Raw genomic sequence first — 10,557 nt, 5'->3', positions numbered from 1 at the left:
AGAAGAAGAAGAGCCCTGGTATACAGACATCCTCAATTATGTCACCAAAGGGGAATATCCACCTAATGCTGACAAAAGAACAAAGCATGCCTTAAGACTATTTGCATCACAATATGTACTTATAAACGACGAACTCCATAAAAGAGTACCTAGAGGCAGAGCTCTCCTATGTGTGGACAAGAAGGAATCTCAAAGGGGGATGAGAATCATCCGCGAAGGAGCATGTGGAACACACATGAAAGGCAAAATGCTAGTCCAGAAAGTTATGTGTCAAGGGTATTACTGGACTACCATGCAAAAACATTGCCATCAATATGTGAAAAGATGTGCAACGTGCCAAATATATGCTAACTTGCAACACGTTCCACCGTCTCTCCTCTACACTTATACATCCCCATGGCATTCTCAACTTGGGGAATAGACATCATTGGAAAAATCACTCCCCCTGGAACGGGAAGTCATGAATACATTCTCGTTGCCATTGATTATTTCACCAAATGGGTTGAAGTATCATCTTACGTAAAAATCACCGCAAAACATGTGGCACTCTTTATTGAAAGTAACATCATATGTAGATACGAAGTCCCACATGAAATGATAAGTGACAATGGAACCCACTTTCAAGTTGAATGTGAAGACCTACTTCAAAAGTATGGAATTCAACATCACCACTCCTGTCCATATAGGCCTCAAGCAAATGGTGAAGTTGAGGCAACCAATAAGTATCTAAAAACGATAATCGAAAAGATGACAGAAAACTACCAGGATTGGCCTGACAAACTCCACTTTGCTCTTTGGGGTTATCGTATGTCAATCCGATCATTCACAAGAACCACGTCGTTCTCTCTAGTTTACGGAATGGACGTCGTACAACTTGTAGAGTTAGAGATACCGTCTTTGCGCATAACACTAGAAAGTAAGCTTGATGAGGTCGAATGGACAAGGGCACGGTATGAAGAGTTGATTCTACTCGATGAAAAGCGACTAGAAGCCTTACATCATGCCCAATGTTATCAAACCCGCATAGCTAGACACTTCAATAAAAAGGTCAAGACAAGAAACATCAAGGAAGGAGACTTGGTGCTAAAAGCACTTAGAAAGAATGTTCTGGACCCAAGAGGCAAGTTTAGGCCTAATTAGTCTAGATCATACATTGTAAAGGCTATCCTAGCTAGAGGCGCAGCTAAACTCACAGACAGGGATGATAATGAATTTTCAAATATGTTAAACCTTGACCAACTCAAGAAGTTCTACCCATGATTTAATTGAGTTCTATACTCAAAAGAGCTACGTCTGGCCTGATTCCTTAACAAAGATACGTAGGCAACCCTTTTTAAAGGGTGCGGCCGCTTTAATTTTTCAAAATTTCACCTTTTTACGACTTAGCATCGAATAGTAAAAAATCGCAGCAAAACAAGAACCAACGCGCCGCGATGGATATATCGCGCCGCGACGGATATATCGCGCCGCAATGAATGTATCGCGCCGCGATGGAAGCAGGTCTTTGTCGCTTCAAAGATGTGATTAATCATAGCTGTTTCAGATTATTTCAGAGATTTTTCGACTTCCGTACTCGGATTATTTTCAAAAAACTGCTCAAGTTGTTTTCATTGCTAAAAAATTATTCCCAATAATAAAGGAATATTGAAAAGTAAGAGCTAATTATTGCATTAGTAATTGGAAATTACATTATTAATGAAATAAAAGCTTGAAAATATACTTGAAATTAAAATATTGTCTAATAAATTGAAGGCAAAGCAATGCTCTAATCTGTCTTCTCCTTCCTAGCCCTCTTCCAATTCTTGTGTGTATCCTCTTCATCTTCTAGCTCCTTTAACAAAAGGGAACCATTAGATGATCTAACCAAAACCTTAGAGGAAATAGTTTCCCTTTAGCAAAAACACCAACTTTCTTTTCAACCCAATCCTTTTTTTCCTTAGTGTCAGCTTTCCTTTTCCCTTTGTCCTTCATAAAACTTGTAACACCCCAATAATTCTCTCTACAAGAAAACCTGCAAAAACCTGTAATAACCTGTAAAACCTGTAAGAGAATCATTGGAGTGCTACTGCAACGTGTTCAAACGGTAAGGCTAGTTTTAGAAATCAGCAGCAGAAAACTAACTTAGTTTTTTTTTTTTAAAAGAAAAGGGATATAAGTTTTGAAACTAAAAACCAAAATCAGGCTTTAGACTTAAAAGTTGGAACCATAAAGGCCCTTATTCAAAATCCATATAAAATAGGAAGTAAGTAAAATTATAGTCAAAATAAACTCAGTCTATGAAGTGAAATAAGCTAAGTAATTAACCAACACTCCGCTCAAATCCCATCACCCTGATGCAAGACAGTTTATGCAATAACCTGTGATGAATCTGCTCCCCAATATTACAAGTGTAATAATTGGATCATTACAGGGTCGTTGAAGGCGAAGGCCATGACCAAAGAAAAACACACAAAAGCACGCAATCAGCAACGCTGAGTACATACAAGTTACGAAATATAGTAAAGAGTCTTAGCTAGGGGTGGCAATTCGGGTCAGCAGGTCAGGTTCGGGTCAGATTTCAGGTCGATTTCGGGTTATGCTTAGAAACTATTAAAAATAGTGTAAAACTTAATATTATTACGAAATATGAAATTTGGGTCAAATCGGGTCGAATTCGGGTTAATCGGGTTCGGTTCAGGTCGGGTTCGGGTCTCTCTCAGTAACTTTGGGTCGGGTTTGGGTCGGGTTTTCGTGTCGGGTCAGGGTTTGCCAGCCTTAGTCTTAGCATGATACTATCAAGCATTCCATACACTCGCAATATTATCATTGACTTGAACACATGACTCAATAGTTCCTCATTACTAAGTTTTTATTTAAGTAGCATTGATCACTTTATTAATTGATTGGATTAAGCAATAGACCAGGTTGTCCCCCTGTGCTCCATTCCAGAACATTAAATAAGAAAACCCTATGCCTCCTTTCGGAAGACATTAATAAACATCCAATGGCAGACGGGCGCGACTCCGTGGCCATAGCTAGTATGAGATATCATCTAACTCATTATAATTTTAAAAGAATTTAAAACAAGATACTCGTAGATCAGACGACCTCTGAAAAGTACACTGCTAATACCCCGTGAACCCCAACCCCTGTTTGTCATTACCCTAGATGTGCACAAATCTAGAGTTTTATTGCTCATCCTTCTTGCACTTTACGTGATTTACCAGTTTAAATTTGGTGATGACTCATATGCAATAAACACAACCAAATCATACATCAACTATTTTAAAATCATTCAAGTTTCCAATTCAACTCTTAATTTACCAGTGACTAACAACATTTATTAATGAATCCTTTAACTACCACGGTGTATAAACACCTTAAATGCATAAGGCACCTCATATCCACAATCTTGTCTTATAAGACTTTAATTCTTCCTTTACTCATTCCATTTCAATATAAATGAACAAGTAACCAAAATAATTCATTCCATATGTATACTTGTAGCTTTGCCCCTAAGCTCACTTTGCAAATTATTGCATAAATAATGCTCATAAGGAAAATCAATGAAAATTTTCTCATACATAAATTAAACTAATCATCACATTTATCATCAATCAACTCATTACCAAACAATTTCAACCAATCCACAAGTTCCCTAGCATGATTCTAGGTTTTTCCAAGTCTCTAAACATGCTCCTAAAATCAAGGTTTCTCGTATTCTTATACGTACCTTGAGTACACAAATTGGTTGGCCACTTTAAGGCTAGAAGTCACCTTTTACGAAGTCCCTTCCTAAACAAAACAACCATAGTTCAATTAATACCCAAGCAATATATTTTACAGCAATACCAAACTATTTTAAAAATCCTTTAAACCATTGAAATAATGCTCTTAAATTATTCCCAATAGCCAAAGTTAATAATTTAGTACTTCAACTATGGGTTTATATGCTAAAAAAATCATAAAAATATGGCTTATAGGAAAAAATTCAGAAACTTTAAAGTGGTGTTATAAATTTGAAAATTCGTTTTAAGCTTGTAAAACAATCCCATAAACATTTTTACTTGAAACAATCATTGTATATTACGTTAGTATGTTGAGAACTTGAAAATCCGACATAAAACCATGATTTAAAGCTATTTAAAGTTAAGGTTAAAATCTGAAATTTAGTTTATAATCAAGAAAATTGAATTTAAACTTAATTTTACACATACTACAATTAGATAATTCAATCTTCACGTTCTAAGCCCACAAATCATGAAAAATCAACATTTAAAACCCAAAATCAGCTTTTCTGAAAATCTGAAAATTTCATATAATCATCGAAAATTAAAGGTAGAACCATATTTAAATACAAAGTAATTAGTTAAATCAATTATTCATGGTTTAAGCCCAAAATATTGCGAAAATCACGATTTTTGAACCCTAATTTCGTAGCTAGTAAAATCTGAAATTAATCATATACTTAGTATATCATAAACTCAACAAATTCGCAACATAACTCAATAAATTTGCAATATTCATCATGTATATATGTATAATCAAATCAATAATTCATATGAAGGTTAAATCTTTAAAGAAATTAAACAAGAAAAGAGGAAGATAGAAGAAAAGGGAAATGAAAGGAAACCGGCTGGTGGTTCGAGCAGCAGCGACGGGTCGCCGGTGGCAGCAGCAGTGCAGCGGCGACACCAGCAACGCAGGCGACAGCAGCAACGAAGGGGCAGCAGCGAATTTTTTTTTTTTCTGTGAGTGTCGTGAATTGTGGATGGGGAAAGGAGGAAGCAGTAGAGGAGTAATAAGGAGAGGGCAGTAGGAGGGTTTTAGGAGAAGTTTACTTAATTAGAAAATGAGGGTTTGGGAGGTTTGGGCTTCTTTTATTTTTGTAGAATTGGAATGGTAATCATAGCCCAAAGTGAGTAAAATGGTATTAAAGTATAAGTTATTGTTTTTTTTTTTTTTTGAAATCTTCCCAAAGTATTTTTGTATAATTATAAAATTATTAAAATAACCGTATACATAAAAATATATATAATTATTATTTACTAAGAAAATATGGGGGATTACAAAACTTCTGTTCTTAGGCATGATAGGAGCCTTGAACTCAACTTTTGAACCCAGACGATCTGTAGGAGGAACCTTCTTGTCACCCAAGCGGTCCTTTATATTAGTCTTCTCCGCACCTTTAGAACTTGTGTTTTGAGCCTTGTTCTTATCCTTTTGGGTTCGGCCAAGAAACCACTGTTTAAACTCCCTAGAAAAGGGAGGAGGAACCCTATTAGAGATAACACTCCATAAGGGTCTAGCACACCAATAGTCATCAAATCTTTCAAAATTTTACAACACAGGGTATTCATATGGTCGACGAAGATCTCCAGAAGGAATAGCTTGAGCAAGACCATATTGTCTTCTTACCTTAGAAGGGTAATAAAAGGTCAACGTTGACAAGCTTGGAATACGACAGAAAGGTTGACTGTTGACTCCAACCATCTTCTCAATTCTCCACCAAGGAATAATCCACTTGATAGAGAAGTTGTGAGTTTCAAAGATTCTATTCCACTCCCAGCATCCCATCTTAAAATAAAAGCGTTTATTCCTCCTCACAAGACAGTTAGGAGTATACTTCTCAATATTGTCAGGAGGAATAATAAATTCATGTCTTTCCATTAGCCAAATCTGCAAGAATAGAGACAAATTGTTATTACTTTACAAAATTAAATATTTTTGATTTCTGTAATTAAAAGTATTAATTTTCTACCTGTAATAATATTGGAGATCCTAGAAGAGGCGCTTAGGATTTTTCTTTACTTCATCTAAACTTAGCACTGTTTCTCCAACAATTAATGCCATTGGGTTTCTCCGAACGTCAATTTGTTCCATCACAGATGCTAAATTAGCTTGCCCCACACGCATACTACCACTAGTAAGCAGAAATTGGCTAAACATACAAAAGAGGAAAGCTCTTCTTTTATATATATGGAATGACTCGGACTTAGGTCTATTAAAATAAAAAGATGCAAATTTTCTTAGATCAACTTCAATACCATCACCTATGGTTTTTAAATCATTTTCCCTCAGATTATAATAACGCTCAAAGTCTTTGTAGTAATATTCACACACCGTGGGAATTACTGCAAGGTCTATGGAGGAAAAACCAAGAATAGCACCAAATTCTTCTGGCAGGGGGCTAATTTCATCATTACCTAGCCTAAAGCAATGGGTGTTGGGGTCCCAATACTCTATGGCGGTATGAAAAAATTCACTATCAAGATCTACTCCTTTAATGCCAAATACACCTCCCTTATGAAGAAAGTCAAGCTCTTTTCTCTCCTTAGCGGTCAAAGACCGACACCACTCACGGGTTGTGTCACAAAAATTCCTAGACATGATTACTAATTTGATGCGACGAGAAGATTTAGAAGCTGATGACTCGATTAATGCTGATTATGGAGTATTCGGGGGCTTTTTATAAGCAAAAATCGAAGCAGGAATCGATTCGTTTGGACTCGGTTTTTCCAGATTCATCGCGCCGCGATAATTTCCAGCGCTAGCGATATAAAACGTGTCTTCTTTTTACATCAATTTGACTTTGACTCGGATTTTTACTTTAATCTTTACTGAATTTCGGATAATCCTAACCCTTCTTACCTTCATTATTTCATCATTTCCCACAAATATTCAACCCTTTTTCACTAAATCCTAATTGATTTAGGGAATTTCTGTAAGGAATTTCAAAAATTAATTAAACTTATTTTCCTCTTTTTCCTTTTTTTTCATTTTTTCTTTTTCGGGAGAAAGTCGGATACCCTCCAATGATAATAAAATGACGGAATTTTTGCACAAAATTTTTAAAACCACATACATGCACATAAATAAATGCAAAGGAAATAAAAGATTGCAAAAATGTACATAAAAGTCTAGTGTATACATAAGTTTAATAAAGAGTCAATAAAATATACAAAGCATGAGCAAAGTCCTACACAGTTAAATCAAAATAAATATAGGAACAACTACGGTGCCGAAGGACGAGGAATGTCGAAAATATCATAGAACTGTGAAGTTCGCGGGGTCAACCCTTGGCCAGCATCAGCACCACCAGTCGTCGGGATAGTGATTGTAGGACCAGTCCACTGAGCACCTCCGTGTGGCCTATACTTGAAACTCCCACCAGCAAAGTGAGTAGGCTCTGGCTGCTGCGACGACGAGCCAACCTCGTACATCCCACCACCGGGCCGAGATGATGGACCAGCTCCAAAAGCACTCGGGGACTCGTGAGGAAAGAGCACTGGAGTACCATAACCAGGTGGGCTCACATACCCTGACGATGAGCTACTCTCATCCTCAACCACTACCTTGCTGCGCGCCTCCTCTCTACCAGGGATCTCCAAAGAGGTATGCCGACGCCTCGATCCCTCGAGCTCTCTGGTCTTAAACGAGTGTGTGGCTGAGGAGCAGGCTGAAAAAAATAACAAAATAGCTCTGGCATATAAAAGCAAGAATGAAAAAAAAAAGCAAATGCACAAAGGCATACCGGCACAACGCCATCTGTACGTTGACACGACGCTAAGCGACTCTATCTCACCAGCTACTACCGGAAGGTGTCCATGGCCGCTGCCATTTGCATCACCGTTTCGCGAGAGAACTGCAAAACAAACAAAGTCAGCAAAACACAAAATATATACACCAAGCAAGTAGAAGAGTGAGAGCTCACCCAGGTCTGATGACGAGGAATAGACTAGGACACTAATCTCCACTCCTCAGGGGCTGGAGGGATTAGCTCCTCAATAGATCCATAGGTCCTCTGATAAGTGATGGACATTCGCAGAGGCACAAACTCCGCGAACTCCTCCGACTCTTGTAAAAAGTAAAGCGATAATACACCGTTGGGGGCTACCGAAAAAATGACATATAGATAGTCAGTAACGACAAACCTCCTCCTTGCGGTAAGGTGGCGGAGTAAGCCGAGGAAGTAACACCTCCGCATAAGGACGGTCAGGATAACTATATATCTTCCAGTCCTCACCAATCGTTCCGGTAGCAGCATGGATCCGGAGTCGCTCCTGACTCATCATTTCACCAGAAGGGTCAGTAGGAACTACATGAACAGTCGAGGAGTGGTGAATGGCCACCCTCTCGGCCAGGTACCATACTATGTCGTAGGTACCCTAGAAAAAACGCCTCTTAACAGTGCACTGAGAAGCCAACCTAAAATCTCCTAAATCGGTCCATGGGCAATGTCGAACATCAAGGCGTTACAACAAAAAAGAATGAGTCAAGGATTTGTGATGAAATCCTAAAAAAACAAGAAAACCAAAGCTTCACCTCAAGAATCGCAGCCCTAATAGAAGCAGTGGTAACTAAGCCAACATGGCGTCCCTGCCAGCTAGCGGGGATCGGGTGCCCTCTAGCTCGAGGCCTCGTTGGCGCCAAAGAAGGGAAGTACTCATAGAGCCAGACTTACAGAGAGATAGAAAACTTAAGACTCGATAGATATGGAGAGGAAAAATAAGACTCACCAAAAGGACACACACCTCTATGATCTTCCAGAAACTAGAAAGAGTGATCTCTGAACTACACTGTCACTAACGACAGGCCAACCGCAATCCCAAAAGCAAGTCAGCATAGCCAAGGCTGGCTCAGTTTTGTGTGCTGATTAGCTGAAGATCGCGCACAGAGGGGAGATAGTGTAGTAGGACACGGCTTACCCTGTTAGGAGAGAAAGTCCTCGATAGGAGAATAGGAACAAAGATGCGCACTAACTGATCTGGGGTGGTTGCATCGTCATCGAAAGCCTCAGCAAGTAGCAATCTGTGGGATGTCCTCATGCTGGAGTTTAAACTTTGAGCCTCAACAGCAGCTCGGTGAACAATTGAGCCTAGCAGCTCCCCAGTCTCGGGAGACACTAGACTATGCATCTCGTCTGCTGGGAGTGGAGTGGACCGGAACTCTAGGCCAGTAATGATAGTGAAGTCAAGAGGGGTGATGGTCATCTCACTCTATGGAAAGTGAAAAGTGTTCGTGGTGTCTTAGAAAAACTCCACGACACCCCGAACTATACAACGACTCTCCCGCCAAGGATGAACAGCCATAGCAACCCGCAGAAGTGGAGTCAACCTGTAAGACTCTCAGAGATCTCTCATTGCATCATTTCCCTCAAATGTAATGGTGATAGGTGTATGAAATGATGTCGTTGTCGGAATTGTGACAACGAACGTGCTCATCGGTAATACCCAGTCGAACGCCCAGGGAAATATGAAGGGCAGGCTGGAAAAACAAGGTGTGCCCGTCCACTTAGGGAACGACCATCCCTGGCTAGTAAAAGCGCCATCGCCATCGGCGACGGGCTCGTCCTCTCGACGGGACAAGCGGGAACGTGAGCTAGAGCCTCGACGGCGAGTCATACTATTGTTGACATACAAAAACAGTAAATTAAAGGTTCTATAATATCTAAGTTCGCCTAGCCGCATGATACTATGTTATTCAAAAACAGAGTACAAAGTACAAAAACAGGGCACGATTTTGATTCGCAACGCAACAAGAATTTTTGAGCACCTAAACAATTTCTTGCAAGTTTATGGTAAATTTTACAACAAATTAAGCACAAATAGCAAGCAAAATCATCAAGAACAGGCCACATTGTACTCATAAACTTAGAGTATTCAATAATGGTAAAATGCTCGTTTCTTCACCAGATCGAGTAATTCTAGTATCAAAATACTCATAAAGCAATATAAACATATGAAAGCAATTTCATGGCAAAGAATTCAACAAGACTTGAGTAATTAGCAAGAGCACATTCGAATTTTTCGAAAATTCGTGAAGAATATGCTTGAAAATTGTCCCAGATAAGAAAATTTCGAGCAAAACTTACATGGATCGATAAACTAGGATGAGAGTGCGTCGATTTGCAAGAGATTTAAGCGAATTTGGTTGAGAAATGGCCAAGAACGAGCGTTTCAAAGTTTTGAGCGAAAACAAAGAACACGAACAGCAACAGGGAATGAGGAAGAAGAAACGATTTAAATCCGGAAAAACGCAAAAATATCGCACAATGATGAAAATATCGCGACGCGATATACCCATCGCGACGCGATGAAACCTGGAGTTGCGCGATGCTTCTGCTCCTACCAGTGATGGATTTTGTGGGTCCCATAAATGGATTATGCGGACTACATTTAATGTTTGGGCTCCTTGGTGCGCCATTTAGCCTCTAAGCAATTGATTTGATTAGTAATCAGCCCGATTACAAGTTTTGTTGATGATCGGCCTGATGACGATCGTTTCAATGACTTAAGCGCCTAAGCACTAGCTCATTACAAAGCACAAGCGCCTAAGCTTCGGCTCGTTACACTTAAACATGCCGAAGCATTGGCAGAGCACACTTCAACGCACCGAAACAATGGTTAAGTCCTCCGAATCATTGGAGGAGCGCATATTCAGCATACCGAAGCATTGGATGATCCCGCTTGAACATTGACGAGATTTGGGGATCACTAAGCACTAAGGTCTTCGACAGCTTTCCCTAGGGTGTGAAGGTTATCAGTATTAATTGGTCACGTCGAAGCAATGGCGAGA

The 10,557-nt window shown here is 39.3% G+C and overlaps 1 long non-coding RNA gene across 1 annotated transcript; it reads right to left on the bottom strand.

The window, feature by feature from the left end:
- Positions 1 to 1,601: 1,601 nt before the first annotated feature.
- Positions 1,602 to 4,992, bottom strand: LOC110707116. The gene is made up of 3 exons (XR_002508429.1): positions 4,613 to 4,992; positions 3,713 to 3,774; positions 1,602 to 2,031 (listed from the first exon to the last, which is right to left on the bottom strand). It is a non-coding gene; the product is annotated as an uncharacterized LOC110707116 (long non-coding RNA).
- Positions 4,993 to 10,557: the final 5,565 nt, after the last annotated feature.

The sequence above is a fragment of the Chenopodium quinoa genome, unplaced genomic scaffold (assembly GCF_001683475.1).
Source record: "Chenopodium quinoa cultivar QQ74 unplaced genomic scaffold, ASM168347v1, whole genome shotgun sequence".
Taxonomy (NCBI): Eukaryota; Viridiplantae; Streptophyta; class Magnoliopsida; order Caryophyllales; family Amaranthaceae; genus Chenopodium; species Chenopodium quinoa.
Note: the sequence above shows the minus strand (reverse complement) of the source record. Positions and strands in the feature narration are given on the sequence as shown.